This window comes from Pseudopodoces humilis, chromosome 12, assembly GCF_049639895.1.
Source record: "Pseudopodoces humilis isolate 2021_Gansu_Grassland_sample_001 chromosome 12, ASM4963989v1, whole genome shotgun sequence".
Taxonomy (NCBI): Eukaryota; Metazoa; Chordata; class Aves; order Passeriformes; family Paridae; genus Pseudopodoces; species Pseudopodoces humilis.
In genome coordinates this window covers 14,421,014-14,426,324 of record NC_142211.1, presented here as the reverse complement: position 1 = coordinate 14,426,324, position 5,311 = coordinate 14,421,014, and the positions used below count along the sequence as shown (strand labels likewise).

The 5,311-nt window shown below is 44.5% G+C and overlaps 1 protein-coding gene across 1 annotated transcript in view; it reads left to right on the top strand.

The window, feature by feature from the left end:
* Positions 1-5,311, top strand: part of LOC148183404 (BDNF/NT-3 growth factors receptor-like) — a 596,246-nt gene that overhangs the window by 372,225 nt on the left and 218,710 nt on the right.

Below are 5,311 nucleotides of genomic sequence, written 5' to 3'. Positions count from 1 at the left end.
CTCCGTTTCCAGGCTGCAGTTGGCTGCTTTTTCTCTGGACCCGTGTGGGTCTCAGGAGACTTTGAAAGTTCTGAATCTGGTGCAGGGTTTGTAGGGCCTAAATAAGGTTTCACATTTTTCCCTGGGAGCCACTTAGGTCCTGATGGTGTGGATACACACGCGTACCCTCTCCCCCAGGTAATCAGTGGGAAAGGTCCCGATGTCAGTTATGATTCAGGATCCTTGATCAGCACTGGCGGCTTCTCTGTGAGTTTGGCATGAGTTGAGTTAGAGAAGTGCCATATTACAGGGGGGTCAGGCTCTGTAGGCGAGCAATTTAGAAAGTTCATGACATATAGAGCCTTACAGAGCCTCTCAGTGGGGGGAATGATTTCTGTTCCTCCCCGCTGGTGATCAAGGACTCTTTTTAGGTTTTGGTGGGTTCTCTCTGCTATTGATTGCCCTGTGGGGGAATGAGGAATGCCCGTAGTGTGTTTCACCCCCCACTCATTGAAAAAGTCTCTTAATTTGTGAGAGGTGTAAGCAGGTCCATTGTCTGTTTTAATTTGTTCTGGGACTCCCAGGGTAGCAAAAGCAAGGAGAAAATGTCGGATGGTGTGCTTGGCATTTTCTCCTGCATGGGCTGAGGCAAACACTGCACCAGAGAAGGTGTCTACGGAGACATGTACATATTTGACTCTCCCGAAGGACGGGACGTGAGTGACATCAGTTTGCCATATCTGGCAGTTGTTCAGTCCTCGGGGGTTAACCCCGGAGTTAACGACTGGTATTTGGAACGATTGGCAATTAGGACAGGTGGCAACTATTGCTCTAGCTTGGTCTCTGGGTAGTCTGAACATTCTCATCAGTGCAGGCACGTTTTGGTGGAAGAACTGGTGGGACAATTTCACTTGTGTGAAAATGTCAGGGACATTGGCTGCCCCAGCAGGCACGGCTAAGGCGTCTGCCCTCCTGTTTCCTTCGGCAATGGCACCTGGGAGGTCTGTGTGCGCCCTCACATGCATGACATAGTAAGGTTGCTTTCTGTGAGAGATAAGATATACTAATTCAGAAAGCAATTTGTATAAATTTGGGTTAGAGACCTCTTTTAGAAACGCATGTTCTGCTCTCATAGCTATTCCAGCCACATAAGCCGAATCAGTCACCAGATTGAAAGGTTCTTGGAATTTCTCAAAAGCTCTGACAACGGCTGCTAACTCAGCAATCTGTGGTGATCCCTCGATGTCCTGGTTTAGGGCAAAATTTGGGAGAAAACCTCCAGTGGGGCTCCCCCCGGGAAGCAAACCCACATGGCCCTTTTTTTCCCACCCCCCAACCGGTTCGGGAAGAGATTTCTCTGAGAGAAGTGGAAAAAACCTGTTTATTTCACAGGCACAGCACTACCCAGCACAAAAATGAATGATATCACATTACAAAACCTCTCGCCCTTCAGAAGAGATGACAAACTTCAGAGGGTCTCTTTCCTGTGGGTGTTCGCTCTGTTATCAGTCCCTCTGGCGCTGGAAAATGCCGCTGCCCAGGCTGGGCTCCCGGTAGTCCACGGGTGCAAGATCCCGGTGCTCCCCCGAGTCCCCAGTCCAGAGCAGGTTCAATTCGTTTCAAAAAAGGGAAAGAAAACAGTCCAGGAAGACCTCTCTGCTCTGGCTAGTTGGAAAGCCAAGGCAATCTGTCCCTTGTTGTCTGTCTGTGCTGTAGTCAAAACTCCCGATGCGGGGGGGGGGAGCAAGTACAGTCTCTGATAACAGACTCGGTGCTTCTTTTCCACTCACTTTTACTCTTAGATGGAATTTTAAGAATACAAAACCTGTGTCTGGGTTAGGTGGACGAATGGGGATACAATTTAACATCATAATCAACCCAGGACAGCTATATAAGATGATTTATTGCTCAAGTAAACCAGATAAGATATCGGTCTTGAAGGCGTGAGATTTAGAGAGAAACAAGTCAGCCATAGCTCACAGGTAGTCATGGGTTTCTTCTTCACATGGCAATATATAACATTTTGGTCCAATAGAGAGTTAACACGAAACTTCTTTCCACTTAATAATCTATCACCTTTGCCTAATTCTGCCACACTACATCTGTCTTTTAGCCAATAAACTGATAGGTCGTGTACCCACACACATCTCTGTTATAGCTTCTAGATCCTTAGCCTACTCTACAAGTCACATTTTTGCAGCTTAAACCTCTCACTATTTTACCTAATATAATTTCTTACTTACTCAAGGCATATTCCTACTTACAATTATAGGAACATAAGTTTATAATTTTTCTACTTAATGTTTGTGTACCTTTATCATTACATTAACCCAAGCTCTTTCCAAGGCTTCAGATTGAGCCCTTCAGCATCTGTGGAAGTTTCTATTTTTCCATTTCCCAGAGGTCTGGATAGCACGATGTAATTCTGGAGTGTCTGCAAAGTGGGAATTAAAGACATTAGATATCTCTGCAAATCAAGTTTCCCCTTCATGTGAATTTCACCTGGGATATGCAGAATCTGATCTGGACTGCCATACAGTATTACATAATGACTGATATTATCCCTCCGCCTTGGTTGTATGCAGATTCTCAGTAAAGCTATAGGCAAGACTTGAACCCATGTCATGGATGTTTCCTGACAAATTTTGCTAATTTGTTTTAAGGGTTCCATTCATACGTTCAACTTTACCAGTGGCTTGGGGTCTATAAGGTGTATGCAGATCTGTCGTGGTTTTAAAGCACTAGTTAAAAAATCACTAGATAACTTATTTTATGCTGTGAGATATGGATTAGGAGAAGGGCAAAACATACTTAAAACTTAAAAGTAATAAAGAAAGTTTATTAATAAAACTACAAGGATAAGAAATCAGAATAAAACTTCCAGAAACTCTTTTTCTCTACCACTCAACCATTCTCTTGTCTAATTGACAACATAGAGACAAAACTTGGTGGTTAAAGCAGTCCCAGCTATATAGTAGCCTTTTCATCAGTCTCTGTAGAGAAAAAAGAAGTTCTTTTTTGTCGTTCTATAGAGAGTTTTTCACAAGAAAACCATTTTTTCATGGTTTTCTATTTTTCTGATGCCAACCGCCCGGAAAACTCTGCCATCAGTCTTCTCCTCCCAGTTCACACTACTCTAAGGTGTGTTCATGGGCCATGAATTCAAGTGGTGTCATTTTAAGGATGAGTAATTCAAAGGCAAAAGTTCTCTTCATATATCTCTGTGATCATTTCTGGGAACAGAGGGTTTCTTGTTTTTTCTTAGGGGCCAAGTATCTCTATCAACTCTTACTTCTTTTTTTCTGTTCCAGCATTTCATGAGATCACAACTACTACACTATCTGCTCAGCTTCAGCAATGAATTACTTTTGCTCAGATCCACACTTTGAAATACTTCATTCCCCCCAAAATAGTCTTTCATGAATTAAAGGAGTTTTTTCAGAACATTATTGTCCATCTCTATAGCTTTAACAAAAGAATATTTCAGCTTATTAAGGCATCTCCTTTTTCTTTTCTCATCTGAAGCTTAATTCTTTTTTCACTAACTCTGATAGTTCATGTTGTCTCTGTACATGTTGATCACTTCTGCTTTCTTTTCTCTGGAAAAAGGATTAAATCTGCAGGTCTCATCTGGGTAGTGAAAAAGTTAAAATATCGTCCAAGTATTGTGGATGGTCACGTGATCTCTGCCAGGGCAGCGGCTGGGGCTGTTTGCAATAGATTTTTGGTGGCTGTGCTGGGGGAGGGTGGCGAGTATTTCAGCAGCCAGGCTATCACTCAGAAGCAGTACGCCGCAGACCAATGGCTTCTCTTCCCTTTACTCGGCAGTCTCTGGTGAAACCCAGCAGCGGCAGAAATTCCAGATGAGCCAGGGACCGGCCTGGCACAGCAGCTCCGCTGCACAGGGCTCAGGGGGCTTCCCGAGGGGCTCAGCCCCTCTGGGAAGGGGGTCTTGTCACTTCACAGTCTCCATCCCCCGCCCGGGAGCCGCAGAACTCTGGCTACCCCCCGCTCCTCCCGTGGCCTTGTCTGGCCTGGGGAGAGGGGGCTGAACCGGAGTTCTGTTACCTCTTACAGCTGGAAACCAAAGAGAAACAGAAATTCCCGAGCTTAGGTTTTAAAGGGTGGTGTTCACAGGTTGATCTCACTTTTCAATGGTCAAAACTACTGTCAGTTCTCAGAAATGGCCAGTTATTGGCCAGGAGAAAAACTCCCATCAGCCTCCAGGAGCCTTAACTTCTGTAGGTGTTTCTTACTTTTTTTATTAAATGCCAATCTATCACAAGATCCCAAGTAATTCACAAAATCCTTTTTCTGCAATTCCTCTTGCTGCTTTATCAGCAAAGTGATTTCCCAATTCTGGAGAGGTTTTCGCTTTCTGGTGACCTTTACAACGCATGATAGCTACTTCTGTGGGTTTTTAATGCTCTCTAAGAGGGCAAGTGTTTGTTCAGCATGTTTGATTTGATAACCTTGAGTGATCAGAAGTCCTCACTCCTTCCAGATAGCTCCATGGGCATGGACAACACTAAATGCATATTTAGAGTCAGTCCATATATTTACCTTCTTTCCTTCACTCAGGTTTAGGGCTTTCATCAGTGCAATCAGTTCAGCTTTCTGTGATGACACATCTCCTGGCTGGGCCTTTGCCTCAATCACCTTGTCCCACGTGGTCACTGCATAGTCTGTCATTCACTTACCATTTCTCATGAAGCTGCTTCCATCTCTAAAAAGCTCCCAATCTGGATTTTCTAGGGGAACATCTTTCATGTCTGGTCAGCTGGAACAGACCTCTTCAATTGTCTGCAAACAGTCATGCTCAGGCACATCATTAAGGTGGAGGACAGAAACATGGCAGGGTTAACAACAGAAGTTGTTTTCAAGGTAACATCATCCTGTTCTAATAACAGTGATTGGTATTTAAGCATCCGGTTGCCAGACAGCCAATGTCTCCCCTTTTGTTTGAGCACAACTGCTATGGCATCGGGTACATACTCGACAATCTGTCACCCAAGAGTGAGTTTTCGGGCCTCCTGGATCAAGATAACAGTGGCCGTCGTGGCCGTCATGGCCTTCAGGCACCCTGGCCAGCCTTGGGCAACATTGTTAGCTGTTGTGAAAAGTAAGCCACAGCCCTCCGTTGGTTCCCGAGGCGCTGTGCTAGTACCCCCAAAGCTACATTCAGTCTCTCATATGTAAAACGTTCAAAAGGTTAAGTCTGGCAGTCCAGTGCTGGAGCTGACATTAGAGAGTGTTTCAGCTGTTTAAAAGCTGTTCTAGTGTTTTCAGTTCATATGATAATTCCTTTTTTGGCTGCTTTTAATGCTCCATA